Source organism: Natrix helvetica (assembly GCF_964273705.1).
Source record: "Natrix helvetica genome assembly, chromosome: 3".
NCBI classification, from domain to species: domain Eukaryota; kingdom Metazoa; phylum Chordata; class Lepidosauria; order Squamata; family Natricidae; genus Natrix; species Natrix helvetica.
The window spans coordinates 154,197,701-154,217,890 of record NC_138549.1 but is presented as its reverse complement, the minus strand read 5'-3'; the positions used below and the strand labels follow the sequence as shown (position 1 = coordinate 154,217,890).

General features: G+C 39.9%; 1 protein-coding gene and 1 long non-coding RNA gene across 5 annotated transcripts in view; one reads left to right on the top strand and one right to left on the bottom strand.

The window, feature by feature from the left end:
- The window catches only part of KCNB1 (potassium voltage-gated channel subfamily B member 1), a 198,842-nt gene that overhangs the window by 89,468 nt on the left and 89,184 nt on the right, over positions 1-20,190 (top strand). The window lies entirely within an intron of this gene.
- Positions 3,709-5,241, bottom strand: LOC309388678. The gene is made up of 3 exons (XR_014174828.1): positions 5,116-5,241; positions 4,142-4,241; positions 3,709-3,757 (listed from the first exon to the last, which is right to left on the bottom strand). It is a non-coding gene; the product is annotated as an uncharacterized lncRNA (long non-coding RNA).

The window sequence follows — 20,190 nt, the reverse complement described above, 5'->3', positions numbered from 1 at the left end:
CTAAAGGAATTTGGGTAGTGTTGTGGCCCGCCAATGGCCAATGGAGCTGGTGGCAGACTCAGACAGTGAGGAGGTTGGGGAGGAACATGGGCTAGTCCGGTAATCTGGGGAAGGCTCTGATGAGTGCTCTGGGTCAGAGGCAGAGATGGGGCAAGAGCCATCCAAAAGTTATCAGCTGCCTTTGGGATTGGATATCAGTGGGGTAGAAGAACAGCTGGAGCCTGTTCCCGATGTGCGCACACGCAGAGCTGCCAGGAGGAAGGGAGCAGTTAAGGAACAAGGGCCGACTTGGGAGTAAAGGCACAGATGGAAGGTGAATGGCCCCTCCCATTGGGAATAAAGAGAAGCGAAAGGGGAGGGGGAGTTTCCAGGAGACAATTAGTTCAATTTATTAAGACGAAGATCTGTTTCGGATTTCTTGCCAAGTAATTGCTGCTAGAGCCCGGCGTATGGAAAATATCAGCCTGGCAACTCTCCAAGCCTGATAAAGGTCCGCAGTTGTGAAATCTCAGGAAAGACTGTTTGCACAGACTTTGCTGGAGAGGAATTCCCTTTAACCTAAATAAAAGAGTTTTATCGGGACGAGGAGTCTGCTTCATGATCTTGGGAGGCCTAGGTCAGAACAGGTAAAAGGACTGTAGCAGAATGACCATGGTGCTGGGGTCAAAGTGCTCCATTGGAGCAGGGGTCCCCAATCCCCGGTCTGTGCTCTGGCACTGGGCCATGGCATGCCAGCAACTTGGACATGCAAACAAGCAATGCCCCTTCCGCTGGATGCAGGCAGCATGCAAAACCACGTCCCCTTCGGTCTGCGGAAAGACCTTTCTCCACAGAACCGGCCCCTGATACCCAAAAGATTGGGGGCTGCTTTTTTGGAGCATCGATATTTACTCTGTTATTCCTAAACTTTTCAGTCTCAATATTGCAGGCACACACACTCACACACACACACAAACACTACAAGAATTGTAGAGTGGCTGAGGAGACGAGTAAGGATGAAGTCATATTTTTTACATAGCTGCCAGGAAATTATTTTCTTCCACGGTGTTTTAAGAAATAACTATACTTCCCCTCCCACTCCCCATGCGCGCACACCCATGCGCGCGCACATGCACACAAAAGGAGGGCATTTGCAAGGTTTCCATGGCAGCTGATTCCTGGTCTCAGAGTAAGGAGCTATGATTGGAGATAATTAAAGGAAGAAAAGAGAAAACAGATCTCAGAATATATCTTTTAGAAGCATCCTTCAGATTCTAGATCACACCCATCTCGCCCCTCCCAATTTTAGACTCTGATTTGAGTTTTGCTCTGCTTATCCACAGCAGCTTTTTTGGCCTATATTCACACTCTTGCAGTTTAAAAATGGGATTGACAGCTTTTGGGGGCCAGAGATTCTGTTGACCTTTGTGAAAAAGAAGAAAAATAGATTTTTTTAAAAAATACTAGAATTTTTAAAAACCTGAACTGGTATGCATTAGAAAATCAGTTTAAAAGCATTTGTAACATCTTAAAAAGACATTTCACCTCTTTAGGTTTAATGGCAAGCCTCCCTGTCAAATTGTAACAGAAAATTGCTGAATTTCGGCAGCGACGGGGAAAGAAGTCCTTCAGACATTAGGAAATGCATGCAGTCCATCCACCATGCTTATTATTTATATGTGTGTTTGTTAGAAATGCTTCTATGCATCTCTCTCGTATCGCCCCATTGTATGTCTTAAGCAACTTACAGAAAAATGTACTTTACAATATTTCAGAAATTGTCAAAATTAGTGAACATATAAATTAATAATATTGTTATCAACAAGAATGCAACATAGTCATAATATCATCACAAAATGGTTAAAGTAACACCAGAGAAGCCAGATTCATCCCAAGGGAGATATGTCTTCCATTCTTGTCTCGGTCTCTAAATGTGTATGTAAAGAGCCAAGTTTTAATAGCTTCCTAAATAGACCCTGTCTGTTAAGAAATTCCACCTGGCTGGGTCAAGGAGAAGAGCCTTTTCTGATGTGGCCCTGCCCTCTGGAGCATTCTGCAACTGGAGATGAGAACTGTTCCTTCCCACCTTTCTGGCCTTCTGGAAAGGCTTAAAAGTTGGTTTTGCCAGTTGCCTTGAAGCCCTGGGACCAGAGGTGGGTTCCTACCAGTTCGGCCCGGTTCAGCCGAGTAGGTAATAACTCGGCTGGCCATGCCCCCAAACCAGTTCTATCAGTGATGCGATAGGTGGTGCCATATTGTTTTTTGGTGGGGGCTTCCCACACAATATTTTGTCCTCAACATCTTCATGTCAGTGAAGGCAAGCAATAGTGGTGGGTTATAACGAGTACGCCCCAGTACAGGCGTACCAATGCCTGCTGGGAGCACCAGGTACCGTTTCGGTAGAGTGCTCTGGAGGGCCCACCCGCCCGCCCGCCCACACTCCTTACTGGTATTAGACGTTTTTGGGGCTTCCGCGCAGGTGCATGGATGGAGCTTACGCCCCTGCCCGACACTCCGCTGAGCAGCTAGAGCGTTGCAGAGGTGAAGCGTCGCGGGCGGTAAGTATGCATGCCCGTGAGTAAGCTGTGCACGTTTATGTGGTGGGCGCCTGGCCCCATTGCACCGTACCAGTTGCAACGGGATCCGGAACCCACCACTGGCAAGCAAGCTTCCCTCCTTATAAAGAGGAGCTTTGTACATCTGTATAAATCTTCCCTACAAGGGATTTCCAATCACTTTGAAGGTTATGAGCATTTTTCCCTCTTGTAAGTACTTGTAATATGCAGAGATTATATTTGGCATGTCACACTGGTTATTGGGTCAGAAGGCTACATGTCACTACAGTGCTTTGCTTTCCTAGTAATCAGATAGCAAGCCCTTTATAGTATGTAATCAAATGTACCTTAGGGGGATGCATTGCAAAAGAGAGCCTTCATCCAAGAGTTAGTTGAGTAGAAGACATTGTCAACTTCTCCATTTTCCTTCCTTTCAGACTTCACATCAAGGCATTTTCAGTTATTCAAAGTGATTCTATATTATTGTTTATTAAGCAGGCGGCATGCATTCCGTGTGCAATTTGCTATGCATGATTTGAGATAATTTGTCAGTCTAGTTGATGTCTAGCAGTCATCAGGAATTAAAACTAAAAGGGAAACCATCCAGCATGAGGCAGCAACAATGAATTACTAAAGGTCACTGGAGCATCTTTGTTCCTTCATCACTTATTAAAGTAGCCCATATGGAACTCTTTTTTTAAATATTGCAACTAACGGAATAGTCTTCAGGCTATATTTGTTTTCTGCTTCATAAAAACATGAAAATGCATAACACCCTGAGCCTCAAAGTAGCCAATCACTTTTTAAGTTATTGGGTGGTGCAAACTCAGCCTATATGTTCAATTTATGATTCAGCATGTTGGTCTGAATGTAAAAAAATCAGTTATTGAGTGGACTATGGATTGGTGAAGCATCTTGTATGAACATGATCCTTGGTTGTTGATTTAGTTGAAGCAAGTAATAACCTTCAGATCCAGATAAGCAAAAGCAAAGCTGTAGTTATCCAAAGTTTGTTTCCTTATAAACTGTAGAAGAAAAACAAATATGTATCCTTGATGCAATTATTTGTTAATGATGTATCTGTATGCGTGCTGTTAAACAACCCAGCAAAACAGGGATACTTTGGATCATTCCTGGAACGCCGTTTGCTTAATATATGCACATATATACATATCCAGCTTTTAATGCTTCTGAATATTTTCATCCATCCATCCATGGACACACTGTATATCAAACAAATGGAAAAATCAAAATACATAAATCAGATTGAGTTAGATGTTTAATAAATCTGTACAATGAAAGCTGATATTTGCTTAGCCCTGTCTCTCAAATTGCATTTGAACAAAAAGACACATTAGCAAAATTGGAGTGACCATCTACTTTTTAAAAAAAGGTAGCAGTGGTGATTTGAGGTAAGGTTGGGGCTGGAAGCTAGGAAATGCCTTTATTCCAAAATTCTATTAAATTTCTTTTATTTAATTTGTCCAAATGCATCGATCTAAATGATGCTTGACAAAGAACAGGCCCCACATTGGTAGGACTGGTAGTCAACTCAAAGAGATAATTAACAAGGGAAAGACAGGATAAACAAAAGAGGATTTACATACCTTCAAAACAATCTTGATTCTTGGTAACTGCCCTGGCATGTCCCTGCAGTTTTCTGGGCAACATTTTCAGAAGTGGTTCACCATTGCCTTCTCCCTAGGACTGAAAGAGAGAGAGAGCAACTATCTGCCTTTATGCCTAAGGCAGAACTGGACGTCACAATCTTACAGGTTTTTAACCCAGTGCCTTTAACCAGTACACCAAAATGGCTCTCTGAATTATGTATACCCAATCAGAACAAGAAGCAATGGGTGGAAACTAATCAAGGAGAGAAGCAACTTAGAACTGAGGAGAAACTTCCTGACAGTGAGAACAATTAATCAGTAGAACAGCTTGCCTCCAGAAGTTGTGAATGCCCCAACACTGGAAGTCTTTAAGAAGATGTTGGATAGCTATTTGTCTGAAACGGTATAGGGTTTCCTGCCTAGGCAGGGGGTTGGACTAGAAGACCTCCAAGGTCCCTTCCAACTCTACTATTGTATTGTATTGTATTGTATTGTATTGAATAGGGCGTGAAAGGATTAAGAAGAGTTTGTGAGACTCTGCCTCCCCCTTGCTTGCACCTCACCTTAGTTGTACCTCACCCAAACAAGTGTTAGGCTTAAGGAAAAGAATGAGACTTCAAGAGTGGTAGGTAATCAAAGGAACAGGGGTAAGGTATACAAAATGGAGATTAATACTCAGAAAAAAGTTAATTTGGGCATATTTTGAGCACATAGAAAGTAAAAATCAAATGCCAGCACCAATTTCTCTGTAGCGATTCATTCCACCTGGAGATATGAGTTACGTAAGAGTGTCTTAGAAGATTTCACCCAGAGTTGGGCTGCTGCCAGTTTGGACCAGTTTGGGTAACCAGTAGTTCCAACCACTGGTTGGGCTCGCACCGAGGCTAGCTTGTCCTCTTTATCTCACTCTCTGGCTTTGTTCCCCGCCCACAAAGCCCAGCTGATTGATGCGCCTCGCCTGCTCTACTCACCGGGGCTGCCTGAGAAGATTTGCTGTGTGTTTGAAGCCTCACGAAAGTGAAGAAGGCGTGTGGACACGTTTCTGGCGAACTGATTGTTAACGTATCTGCAGTCCACCTCTGATTTCACCCTACAATCGGGGTGGTCTATGGCAGGGATGTCCAAACTTGGAAACTTTAAGACTTGTGGACTTCAACTCCCAGAATTCCCCAGCTAGCATGGCTGGCTGGGGAATTCTGGGAGTTGAAGTCCACAAGTCTTAAAGTTCCCAAGTTTGGACATCCCTGGTCTATGGAGATTCTCAGTTATCCATGTCATGGTTGTCCCAAAGGTGCTTTTTCCAAAGGCAACTTGACTTTGTTTTTCCTTGAAAACGTTTCACTTTCATCCAAGAAGCTTCTTCAGTCCTGAAAAAGAAGAACAGAAGAAGCTTTTTGGATGAGATGCAAAACGCCATCAAGGAAAAAACAAAATCGTGTTGCTTTTTGGGATTGGGTGGATTTAGTTTCGTTTCCACAGTCAGAGGCTTATCCTGGGGAGACAAAGGAAAAAAAACCTCCAGCCAAACTTCCCCATAATATTTAATCACAGAAGTAGTGTTTACTCTAGAACAGGGGTGTCCAAACTTGGCAACTTTAAGACTTGTGGACTTCAACTCCCAGAATTCTGAGAGTTTAAGTCCACCACAAGTCTTAAAGTTGCCAAGTTTGGACACCCCTGCTCTAGAAGTTATCCAATTGACCTTCATAAGCTTCCTTACTAAAGGTAGAAAGGATTCACCTATACCTCAGTTGTGTGTGCATTCTAATTGAAGGAGTATTTCTAGAAACTCCATTAGTGTTCTAGGCAATGTGTTCTGGGGGTACCATTTTAAAAGTTATTTGTTGGCTCGATAGTTTGATTTATATTCTGGCTTGCCTCCAGGAACGCAGTGTGAGGTACATAGTGTACCTCCACAGCAACAACTCTGACTAGATTCAGCTAAGGGAAAGAATGGCTAAAAATTACTCCATGAGCTTCTAGGGCAGAGAGTAAACTTCAAGCTTGGTCTCTCGGTCACAATCCCACACTACCGCAATATAATGGCTTTCTTATCCAAAATAATTTACTTTTACATTTTTATTTTTCTGCTATACCCAACAAGTTATCAGAGCAAAAGTAGCTCATCATAATGTGCAGATATGAAAAGCTAAGTAAAAACCAGGATGTATACATTTCTTCTAAAACGTGTGACTTCTCAGTATCTTGTGCTATAATTAATGTCCCAAGGGAGCATATGCACATTGCCAAATGTAGGATAAATATGGAAAGTTCCCACTTAGGGAGCATTTTAAAGTCTTGATTTCATGTTTTATTTAAAGGTATTTCTTCGTTTGGATTCAGAGAAAATTGCTCCTACAGTCCCAAAGACTGTTTCAGCCTAATTTAGATTTCCCTCATTAGTGAGACATACAATACTGTATATCTTAATCTGAACTGTGGAGAACAATTTTCAGAATGCCAAATAATGCCTTGTTCGGCTTAGCTCTACCCCTTGGAGATAAAATGCGCTCTGGGGGTATTGTTCTTCGTACAGTGCATTGCAGGAACTATGGTCTTATTTCAAATTCCGATAGAAGGACAGATATGGTAACGTATCCCTTCTGCATCAGATTTATGAAATCACAAACACTGATTTTTAGCCATAGGGCAATTTAATTGCTATAGATGTCTATGTAAAAAAGCAACCAAAATAAAAGATAACTAGATGTCATATGTTGATGTTTGAATATCAAGGATTCGGGGAATATCTAGAAAGTATTCAATATCAGACTTCTTTCCAAAAACATCAGAAGGAAGATGGAGGCAGGAGGGGAAAAGGAGAGACCAATTATCCTTTAAAGCTTGCCTTTGGGGTCATGGTTTTAAAGAGTTATCTGTGATTGGTAGTATGGCTGACAGACCACCTGGGATCATAACTATCTCTCTGAACTCTCCATGAACAATGTGTCAAGCGTCATTGACTAACTCTGTGATGGTGAACTTGATGGCACATGTGCCCAAAGTGGCACACGAAGCCATGTCGCCCGGCACACGCACAACCTTGCCTGTTTGTCTTCTGGTTTTCTGGCACGCATGCGCGTGTGATGATCAGCTGTCCTTCGCGCCGTTTGGCTTTTCTGGAGCGTGGCCTTATTTTGTAGCATCTTTCTTGTTATTCAGCCTTAGACATTTCTCTGCAGGATTAAAAGTCTCCTCTCCATAACAATTTGCTGCTATTTAATACAACCTGTGAGCATCTTCTTGAATTATTGTCATCCCTTCAAGGTAGACTACACTAAGAAACAATGCTATGTAAGTCAGGACTACTTTTATTGTAGCAACTATAGGAATTGAACTTTGCAAGTCGGAATGGGTGTGTGCCTCCCACCACACTTTAATCTTGCTGTGAATTAGTAAGGGACTTGTGTGAGAGGTTTTCTCAAGTTGGCCCAGTCTTGGAACACTTTTACCTGTTGTTGTCAAGGTAACAGCTCTTCCTCCTTTCCCAGAAGGCCACTCTCTATGCCCTCTACAAGTACAGTATGCCTTATTGAACTCAATGGGACTTATTACATTTGTTCAATGTTCTCTGTAGTTTTGAAATTAATATTTTATTAAATTACAGGCTGTGTAAGATGGTTCATGGTTTCTTGGAACATGCCAGATATTATTTACCAGTAAATGTGTAGCATATCAGTTCTTTTACTGTATGAGCTTCTAGCTTAGCAGCAAAACAAAACAAAAGCAACAGAGAGATTTGTAGCCGTTTAAAGATTATCAGAGTTTTGGAGACAATTCTGTACATAAGTACAGTATCCGAGAGTGCATTCACTGAACTCAAATGTCTCAGATGACAGTACAGGTAGACCACAATTGAGCCCAAAATTCATGTTGTTAAGTGAGAAAGTTGTTAAGTGTGTTTTACTCTATTTTATTACTTTTCTTGCCTTATTTGTTAAGTGAATCACTGTAGTTGTTAAATTGGTAACATGGTTGTTAAGTGAAACTGGTTTCTCCGTTGACTTTGCTTGTCACGTCGTAAAAGGGGACCACATGACTCCTGAACCCGGCGACCGTCATAAATATGAGTTAGTTGTCAAGTATCTGAATGTAAATCACGTGACCACTGGGATGCTGCAACGATCCTAAGTGTGAAAAATGGTCATAAGTCACTATTTTCAGTGCCATTTGTAACTTTGAATGGTCACTAAATGAACTGTTGTAAATCGAGGACTACCTATATTGCTCTGATATAATTATGCCAGTGTAATAGAAAAAGGACATTATGTCAGTGTTTCTCAACCTTGACTGCTTGTACTTCAACTCCCAGAATTCTCCAGCTAGCCAAGTATACTGGCTGGAGAATTCTGGGACTTGAAGTCCACAAATCTTTAAGTTATCAAGATTGAGAAACATTGCCTTAGGGTCAGTTTTGTCCCTTTAGCTCTATCTTTGTTTCTGACATGAAATATTGTGCAAGTGGCAAGGAAGAGGTATGTGAACAGGAGTCATATCCAGAGATTTCAGACAGATGGAAAAATTTGCACATGCAGACCCAGAGCAATTTCCTTACCTAATACTGAAATAATCTGCTTTATCCAAATCAAAACATAAGAAGAATTTTGTATGGTGGCAGCTTTTGGCACAGCCAGTAGAGAGAGAAATAAGATATTTCTAAGCTCTACTATCTCACTCCTCTCTTATTTACCTCACGAATAAATGTTTTCTTTCTTCTGGATAGAGCAGGGATTCCTTAGCAATTTGCTCTGAGAGTAACTCCTTCTCTTTACTTCAGAAAATCCCTCAACTGAATAGGAAACCTCATCTGTGATTCAGAGAAGCACTTTAGGCCTATTTTTAGAACAGAATTGCGCACGACTTGCATTGGCAACATCCATGCATGCAGGAGAAGATGTAAATCACAAGGAACCATATTTTCCAGTTGTATGGACGGAGGAGAGGGAAACATAGCATCGTTCCTTTACCTGCAAAAGAGCCCCTATTGGCTGTGCTCTTGTGTGTTTGCAGGTTATCTGTCTATCTCACACTCTTCTTTTTTCCTCCTGCTCTTTTCCCGTAGAGTTGGCGGGTGTTCAGATTGAGTTACAGTATGTTCCTCTGGCAAGAGTCAGAGCTGTGTCCTTTTGACCAATTTCTAAAAAGGAATTATTTATGTCTCCTGCATATTTCTGGGATCAACTGCCAAAAATGGCAAGCAGCACTAGGGCGTGCTGATAGCAATGGAGAGAAAAAGTCATGGCTTGGGACCAGCAAACAAACAACACACAAGCTAACTGTATCTCCCAACCTCTTGGGTTGTTGTTGTTGTTTTTTAAATGGGGGAGATCCCATCAGCTCTGTGATTTGAAGAAGAAAAAAAGGCAATGTAAAAGATCAAGAGAAACTTGATAACGGGAAGCTTCTTCCTGGTTTTTCCCCCCACTACCTCAAACTCTGTTAATCTGAATGATCTGTTAATCTGGAAATAATGTTTAAAAGATCTCTGCCATTCTGTTGTCACAGAAACAAGACTTTCCCAACCATTGTGCAACAGGCACACAGTATCTCAACAAGTACTATGTCAATTTAATTGCCAAGAGGTTATTAACAAGAATTAGAAAATAGAGATTCACACTCTCCAATAATATCCAATTTTGTAAGCTTCCCATAGAGAGAGGGAAAAATATATGTGACCCCTGATTAAAGTTTACACTAGTCTTCCACAATCTGGGCATTCTGATATGTAGCCTTCAGCTCCTTAAATTTCCCTGCAAGCATGGCCATTGCCAAGACGTTTAGAAGCTGAAATCCACATTTTTTTGTGTGAGTTAATGAACTTGCCAAGGCTGAAGGATGTCATGTGCACCCCACAGGGAACAAGTCAAGTATCATGAATTTCCAACCATCTTCTTCTGCATCAGGAACAGAGTGGAGAAATGTTTTCACAAATCACAGAGGCGTGGTGAAATCCTCTTTGACACTTGGCAAGATGATACAGAGAACCTTTTAGACAATCCAAAGGAGCAAAACACAATTTGTATAAATTTATTGCTAGCAACATTTCTGTTGGCAGCAGCTTGCAGGAGACTTTGGAAGTGAATGTCTCAGATAAGGGAGAACCAGCTTTGAATTGCTTTGTGAGATGCCGGGGTACAACCTTACATTTAGAACAGCCTCCGATCGATATAACTAAGACAATAGAATAGAACAGAACAGAACAGAACAAAATAGCAGAATCGGAAGGGACCTTGGAGGTCTTCTAGTCCAACCCTCTTCTTAGGCAGGAAACCCTACACCATTTCAGACAAATGATTATCCAATCTGTTCTTAAAAACTTCAAATGTTGGAGCATTTACAACTTCTGGAGGCAAGTTGTTCCACTGATTAATTGTTCTAACTGTCAGGAAATTTCTCCTTAGTTCTAGGTTTCTTGTCTCCTTGATTAGTTTCCACCCATTGCTTCTTGTTCTGCCCTCAGGTGCCTTGGAAAATAGCTTGACTCCCTTTTCTTTGTGGTAGCCCCTGAGATATTGGAAAAATCACAAAAATTGCCCTTCTCCTATGTACAGGATAGCCCTACTTTCCAAAATTATTTATGTTAAAGGCTCTTGACTCATTATATCATTAAGTCCCAACTATCTTTCTCTCAAATAACATATTTACAGATATTCATCAGTTATAGTAATTTTTGGACCATAAAATGATAATGCTGCGGATAATAATGTTTAGAGCTTTAGCTGCAAAATAAACACAGAGAGATAACTGAAGCTGCAAACTAACTCAAGTTTGCCACTACGTCTAAGAAAATTCTGCCCTGAACCCCAAACTAAAAAATATACGCACACAACAGAAGGGCTCATTAGTACAATATTTTATTTTATTTAGCTCTTCAACACAAAGTATCCGGACTCTGTTCCAGTCACAGATTGCTAAAATACTCAGTAGAGTATGCCTGTTGCTTTCTGTCCTCCTTTATTACTATTTAGTTTTTAATTTTTATACTGTTTTTAATAATAATTAAAATAGTTCTTAGCTGTGGATGTCATGAATGTTTCTTTTTTATATGTTAATCAAATGTTATGTGAAGAAGTCATATGACCTTTTGTTTCTGAAGATGTGACAGACCTCTTCGTGTGGTCCATTTTTCTCTTGCATCCCTATAGACCAGGGGTGTCCAAACCTGGGAACTTTAAGACTTGTGGACTTCAACTCCCAGAATTCCCCAGCCAGCATGCTGGCTGGGGAATTCTGGGAGTTGAAGTCCACAAGTCTTAAAGTTCCCAAGTTTGGACACCCCTGCTATAGACCAAAGAGAGAACAGGCTACACCCCTCTTGGGTTTCTAAATATAGGAATAAAAGTCATTATGACCTAACTCAGATTTATGAGGAACACTATTTAAAATAAGGATATAAAGCATTTTAAAGATTTACAGTGTAATAAAAAATATTCATAAAATACAGGAATATTATATCAGTGCTGCATGCAAAAAAAAAATCAAAATATAAATAAATATTTATTAATCCGAATAATAATTTGACAGTTGCCAGTTTCCATACTGTACTGTATTTAAATTGATTGTGAATTTAGTCCTATTTATATATTTTGCTTTGTTTTTCTTTTTGCTTTGCTTCTTTCCCCCCTGTTCTGCTTATATGGTCTTTGAGAGCATCAGGGATCAATAAAATGAAAGAAGTAGAATAATAAATAAATGTCCCAGTACTAAGCGACTACTCCAAAGAACGTAGATCCAACAGTGAAGCTTGGGTAGGTCATCAGCAGAAGACTATACTGTAGGTATATAGTCCTATGATAATTCAAAGGGAGTGACACATACTGTATAGTCACCAGATGCTACAAATCAGGGAGAATACTTTATGCTGTTCTAAGCACAGGTAAAGGTAAAGGTTCCCCTCGCACATATGTGCTAGTCGTTCCAGCCTCTAGGGGGCGGTGCTCATCTCCATTTCTAAGCCAAAAAAACAGCGCTCTCCATGGTCATGTGGCCTGCGTGACTAAATGCCAAAGGTGCATGGAACAGTGTTACCTTCCCACCAAAGGTGGTGCCTGTTTTTCTACTTGCAGTTTTTACGTGCTTTCGAACTGCTAGGTTGGCAGAAGCTGGGACAAGTAACAGGAGCTCACTTTGTTACATGGCGCTAGGGATTCGAACCGCCGAGCTGCCCACCTTCTGATCAAAAAGCTCAGCGTTTTAGCCATTGAGTCACCGCATTCCTCATTATTGCCTTGTAGTAGTGGATAAATCACCAGGTCCTTCAAAAAAAAAATTGGGGGGAGTGCAGTTACTTGTCCCAGCTTCTGCCAACCTAGCAGTTTGAAAGCATGTAAAAATGCAAGTAGAAAAATAGGGACCACCTTTGGTGGGAAGGTAGCAGCGTTCCGTGCGCCTTCAGCTTTGGGCCTGAAATTATTTAAATTCATTTTGTTATTGAATTTTTATTTGTTAGAGCAGGGGTGTCCAAACTTGGGAACTTTAAGACTTGTGGACTTCAACTTCAAGTCTTAAAGTTCCCAAGTTTGGACAACCCTGTGTTAGAGGAATTGATCTCCCCCTTCTCAAAGCCAACTAAGATTTCACATTTGATGGTTTTGGTGTCCTGACAGACATCTGCCTTTTCAGCAAGAGGAAAATAAATCAATCCATTCTAAGAAAGTAAAGGACTTTGGCCTATATGTGTGATTACTAAGGTTTTCCATCCATTTATGGTCTCTGTGGGGAAACCTTTTAGCTCTTTCTATTCAACAGTGAAAAAAAGGCTACCTTTTCAGTTCAAGAGGCCAAGTACGGTTGCTGTCAATTTCATTAATCTTTTCCTCTTTGTTTTAAGACAGGGATAGACAACCTTTCAGTAACCAAAGGCCATATTTAATTTTTTGATAGAGCAGGGTTGCAGCAGGTAGAGTGACAATGCAAAGTACAGAAGGCTGCGCCACACACAAGAGCTGGATTAGGACTTTCTAAATTTTCTTGGTTTCTTAGAACCAAGGGGAGGTTTTCTTCTTTAGTTCGGTTTTATATTTTAAAGTTTCTGCTACAATATTCATGCATTTTCTTAATCAAAATGGCATGAAATTGTGCACTCATGTATAAGAAATCCACTAAAAAGTATTTGGAGATGGAAGCATGAGTTCCCCTCAGTCCAAAGAGATGTGAGGGAATTATTTTATTCAATAATTTTTGAAATTGTTGAAAAACTGGCTGTTCTCCAAGGATTTGGGGACAGGGTTGTTGTAGAGCCTCTTTAGGTGCTTATACTCTTTTCTTTTGCATTGTTTTGCATTGTTCTGTTTTGAACCTTGCTCTTCTGTCTGTTGTATTTCTATACACACACACAGATACTACATAGTATATACTACATAGTACACATGCATGCATATACATACATACACATATACACATTGTTTGTACTATATATGTATGTATGTATGTATGTGTGTGTATGTATGTATGTATGTATGTATGTATGTATATATACTGTATATATAGTATATTATTTTATACAGTTCTTCCATATGTTATGCCATCTCTTATTTATGTTATCATTTTCCAGCTTTTTATGCACATTTTTGCATGAAATATTGCTTTGTTTTATGTAATTTTCTTTAGACTCTCCATCACAGATACAAATTATGATTCAGAACTGCCAGTCAATGTTATTAGAAAGAAGGATGTTAAACAAGCGTTAGGTGGTTGTACTTCAAATTCTACTGGTAATCCAATTTTTGAGTAGAAGGCAAACAGGCAAAATCTCAACGTGCCCCTTTATTCCTACACACTAAAAAAAAATGCCATCAGCTTAATGTAAAAGTATGCTTAGAATGGGCATGAATGCTTTTCAGAACACATCATTTTGAGGCTACCTGGCCTGTGACCAGCTGTTTCCTTTCTCGTATGAGAAGTCAAAGCCCTATGGTTCCTGAGTTTTCATTCTCTGCTTAAATAATACATATCAAATTACCACTGAATAAAACGCACACATCCTCCCCAGACTAATTAATAAGCATATGCAGATTGCAATGACTCATTTCAACCCACAGGATCTAAAATGTGTCCAGCTTTTTTGTTACATTGCTTTGGTTCAGTCCACCTCCACATTCCAAGAACATATTTACATTAGCTATTTTCAGCACCACAAGATAGTAAGATACATATCCGCTAACAGTTGCCATTTAAATTATTTTAAAACTAAAAAAAAAAAAAGCTTCAGCGTTAAGCTTAAATTTAGTTCTTGAAATGGCAACTACTAATGGAAAGTGCCATTTCTTGTTTTCCAAGAAATAGGCTCAACCTAGATTTCGGAATGAATAATTTCCAGAGTTGTATCACAAAAACAAAACGAAACAAAATAAAAAATAAAGGACATTGATAACTCAAGGTTGAAATGACGGGTCCTTGGTGCTCTCTGAGCTTGGTTGTTTTCTTCTAGATGTTTCATTACCCAAACTAGATAAATTCATCATTGCTAATTACCAGGACTAGTACTGATGATGTTACCTGGTTTGGCTAATGAAACATTTGCAAGAAAACAACCAGAAGCATTAGGTACCTCTCAAAGCAACCTCCCTCCACAAACTGATTACCAGTGACCCCTGGAATATAAAACCCATGAGTATCTATCCATCCTGTCACCCACAAAGGGAAACTATCTACTTTGTGTTTAATACAGTACTATGTAATCAATAACACCAACCTTATGCCTTCTTCCATTATGTAGCAATTCCATCTCATACTTTACAGCTACCGGAGCAAAGTATATGGTAACATTTATTCTAATTGTCAGGAAATTTCTCCTCAGTTCTAAGTTGCTTCTTGATTAGTTTCCACCCAGTGCTTCTTGTTCTACCCTCAGGTGCTTTGGAGAACAGTTTGACTCCCTCTTCTTTGTGGCAGCCCCTGAGATATTGGAACACTGCTATCATGTCTCCCCTAGTCCTTCTTTTCATTAAACTAGCCATACCCAGTTCCTGCAACCGTTCTTTATATGTTTTAGCCTCCAGTCCCCTAATCATCTTTGTTGCTCTTCTCTGCACTCTTTCTAGGGTCTCCACATATTTTCTACATCGTGGCAACCAAAACTGAATGCAGTATTCCAAGTGTGGCCTTACCAAGGCATTATAAAATGGTATTAACACTTCATGTGATCTTGATTCTATCCCTCTGTTGATGCAGCCTAGAACTGTGTTGGCTTTTTTGGCAGCTGCTGCACACTGCTGGCTCATATTTAAATGGTTGTCCACTAGAACTCCAAGATCCCTACTACTATTGAGCAAGGTACCAATAGTAGTAATTGTGAGAGGGATCTTGGAATCCTAGTGGACACCATTTAATATCTGTACGGTTTGTGATTACAGCTATTTCTTGGAGATAAATTAATGGCTTTTAAAATGAGCAAATTTGGCAGAAGGTTGTTTAAATGCCTTGTAGAATATTCTCAGAATCAGTGGGTGAGGTCTGTGGGATGAAGTGGTAAATCAAGCATTTTTCTACACTGAACAATTTTTTCCATGCAAACGTATGGCTGTGTTGAGTCTGAAACACTTGCTTTATTTTATTATTTGCTCGTAGCAAAGCAACAAGTCACAGAGAAAGTCAAGTATGAACACTTTAGAGATATTTTTTCCTCCCAGCTATGCAACAGTCAAATGTTTATGTATAGAAAGCCATTTGATTGTGCTGATAATACAAAGTGACTCACAATGTATCTAATAACAAGTTCCCTCTAATGTGGGAAAACATAAACAACGTTTCTTAACCTGTTGCTGTCCAAAACCTTTGAGATAAATATTTTTGGATGTCTTAAATCCCAGTGTATCTGAAGGGCACCAGGTTGCAGAACACTCAATTGGATCTTGCGCTGGAGTGGCATTTGCCTTCTTTCCTTCTATGCTATTAGCTTATGTCTGGGAGTGGTTCACTTGAGGCTTAGGAGGTTTTCATAAAGCACTTAACGCTGTCACTTATAAGCACAAAATGACACTAAAGGAGATAAGATTCTGTTAGCATAGAAAGTCTGGATTTGGATCCAAGAAATTTACTTGGCTGCTAGTCAAATCCCTTCTCCCAGTCTTTGACTGATGATGATAATGATAATAATACTGTTATAATAGTAATAAATAGTGACTATCTACAGAGAATTGTTAACCATTTATCCACTGTATTTATTGGACCGTGCCATAGCAAATCATGCTATAGCAAATCCATCAGCCTTGTGAGAAAATACAGAAACATCTCTAGGACATTAATTGTGCATGGAGATAGTTCTATTTTGCATGCAGACAGTTCCGAGTTTAATTTAAATGCACAGTGCAATGAGACCAGGAAACATGCTTTAGTTAAACTGCAGTAATGAAGAAGAGTTACAGCTTTGAGTTATGCAATGCAATACAGTAGCAGAGTTGGAAGGGACCTTGGAGGTCTTCTAGTTCAAACCCCTGCCTAGGCAGGAAACCCTATACCGTTCCAGACAAATGGCTATCCAACATCTTCTTAAAGACTTCCAGTGTTGGGGCATTCACAACTTCTGGAGGCAAGCTGATTAATTGTTCTAACTGTCAAGAAATTTCTCCTCAGTTCTAGGTTGCTTCTCTCCTTGATTAGTTTCCACCCATTGCTTCTTATTCTATCCTCAGGTGCCTTGGAAAATAGTTTGACTCCCTCTTCTTTGTGGCAGCCCCTGAGATATTGGAACACTGTTATCATGTCATCCCTAGTCCTTCTTTTCATTAAACTAGACATGCCCAGTTCCTGCAACCATTCTTCATATGTTTAAGTCTCCAATCCCCTAATCATCTTTATTGCTCTTCCCTGCACTCTTTCTGGAGTCTCCACATCTTTTCTACATCTTGGCGACTAAAACTGAATGCAGTATTCCAAGTGTGGTCTTACAGAGGCATTATAAAGTGGTATTAACACTTCACGTGATCTTGATTCTATCCCTCTGTTTATGCAGCCTAGAACTGTGTTGGCTTTTTTGGTAGCTGCTGCACACTGCTGGCTCATGTTTAAATGGTTGTCCACTAGGACTCCGTGCATTCATGAATGTCCTGTAACTTGTTCTTAAAACAATTATAAACCTAATAAAATCATTTTACTCAATTACTATTCAAATTGCCCTAGAACTGCTTGATCTAGTTTAATTTCATGCTAAATATTTTTAATGTGCACCAAGACGGCTGGTGATTGACTGACTGAACATTAACTGGTTCTGGCAAAATAGCTCCTATACAGTGGGAAAAAATGTGCAAATTTCATTTCCTGTCCCCTTGTGGATTGCTGAAACTTTCCAGCTGATGAATATACATTTTGAAAATAGATGTCTTCATTTTGAATATATTCAAGTAAGAAGATTCTATCATTCTGATATCTTATTCAGTTTTTTAATGTTATGAAATGTTAGATGTATGGCTAAAGATACATATGTTTAGAATGTTGAATATGGCTTCCTTTAAATTTATCAGCTTCATTATTTATTTTATTTACTAGCTACCACCTATCTCATTGTTTAGTTTTAATCTATCCAATGGGGAGACTAACTGGATTTTAGCTATCCAGCTGTCCCAACAATGTTCGTGATTTCTAAACCCTTCAACAAGAAACTACTTTTCCTGTCCTCTAGATATGCTTTAATAGAGAGTTTCTTCTGCATTCACAATCACTTTTCTGTCTAGTTACATATCATAGCAGTTCCTGCAAGTATGATTCAATTTGCTGGCTATCTTAGCAGTAGACACACATTATAGATAAGATCTGCTTCTGACATTAAGAATGGAGACTTAAATGATATAATGCTTTTTGCATTGGCTCTCACATTCACAGTCTTCAGGCAGACCATTCAAAGTTACAATGGATGTCCCCAGAGCTACTTACAACCTGGATTAGAAATTTCCCCATAAATGCATGGTCATGTTTTGGGTGCTCGGCAACTAATCTGCATTTACAACTATTCCCAGGGTCACATGACCACAGTTTATGACACATTTCCTTCCACTATCTGGCAAAAAATGCCCATTGCAGACAATGATTCATTTAACCATATAAAAGACCACAAAACTGGGCATGGTCATATGGTGACCTGCTTAACGATTGGTACAACTTAAAACCATAATTCTGGGCTCAGTTACGTTTGTAAGTCAAAAACTAGGCATAGATACATTTGGACATCAGGAATCAGAGCTGTTTAGAATTCTTGATTATATTGATTAAAAAACCATAACTGTTTAGAATTTTGGTTTATTATGACTGAATAAGCATCCACACAGTCTCTATAGATTCTCAGTCATCCAGGTCATGGTTGTTCCAAAGGTGCTTTTCCAGGAGGCAACTGGGCTTTCTTATTTTTTGTTTGAAGGCATTTCACTTCTCATCCAATAAGCTTCTTCAGCTCTGACCGAATGGTGGGGAATGGAAGGATTTATATTCTTTGCTTGGCAGCTGGTCATTAGCAGCCTTTTTGAGGATCGGTGAAGGACTTGGAGGTTTATCTGTGTCCTCGGGGTCACCTGAGCAGTGCTACTGGTTCTTGTAGTCTGCATTTTTTGTGTGTGTAATCTGTTCATGCCCCCACACTATTCAAGGGTGTTTGATCCCAAATTGTATAGCTAAAAGTCTCTATAGATTCTCAGTCATCCAGGTCATGATTGTCCCAAAGGTGCTTTTTCAGGAGGCAACAACCCTCAAAAAGGATGCAAACGGCCAGCTGTCTGCAAGGAATATAAATCCTTCCATTCCCCACCATAAGTCAAAGCTGAAGAAGTTTCTTGGATGAGAAGCGAAGCGTCTTGAAAGAAAAAACAAGAAAGTCCAGTTGCCATCTGAAAAAACCATCTTTGGGACATGCCAACACAGGTTGCCCAATCCTTTCTGCCTGGTTTCTTAGATTACAATACAATACAATAGTAGAGTTGGAAGGGACCTTGGAGGTCTTCTAGTCCAACCCCCTGCCTAGGCAGGAAACCCTATACCATTTCAGACAGATGGCTATCGAACATCTTCTTAAAGACTTCCAGTGTTGGGGCATTCACAACTTCTGGAGGCAAGCTGTTCCACTGATTGATTGTTCTAACTGTCAGGAAATTTCTCCTCAGTTCTAAGTTGCTTCTCTCCTTGATTAGTTTCCACCCATTGCTTCTTGTTCTACCCTAAGGTGCCTTGGAGAATAGTTTGACTCCGTCTTCTTTGTGGCAACCCCTGAGATATTGGAGCAATGCTATCATGTCTCCCCTAGTCCTTCTTTCTCTTAAGCTAAACATACCCATGTTTACCCAGATTAATAGGAAGTTTCCTTTTTTGGTTTACTTAATATTTTATCTGAGCTGGAATCTCTGTTTTATATCTCTCATAGGAAATCAAAATCATGAACTAAAATAAATTCTGTCTCCTGTTTATCGAGAGAGGAACAAACAGAAGATTCTATCCCCTAATTTTAAAGCAGTAATGGCAAACCTATGACACAGGGTCAAAGGTGACACACCACAAAGTTTGGGTAATATGCCAGCATTCACCAACACCTGACAACTATTCTCGATAGCTGGCCCCCTTCTCTGATTTTTGGAGGGTGACAAGAATAGGGTGCGCTCTGACACAACTTCTGCAGCCTGCAAGAATGAAGTGTGATTTCACATGGGTTTGGGAGGCAGAGGAGCATTCTCTAAGCTGCTTCAAGGACAAAAGCATCATGCAACCCTGAGCTGCCTTAGGTAGGCTGCAGGGCCTGTCAAGAGAAAGAGAACACTGCCTGAAGGTAATTGGCACATGGCAAGTTCTTGATATCACAGACATGATTACACTGTATTTTTTTAAAAAAAATAATCAATATATCAATAATTATTTCCCTTTTGTTTCCCTTAGGGTGGGAACATGGTAGTTGAGTCAAGTTAGGGATTTTGACACACTGAGTTTAAAAAAAATGCCATCACTGGTTTTAAAAGTCCTGGCTTATCACAACATATGTTCCAATATGTTATTATGATAACATATGTTTGTTTTACATTTTATGGAGCTTTATCTTCTTGAATTTATCTTTTTCTTGGGAGTCCTTTTCATTC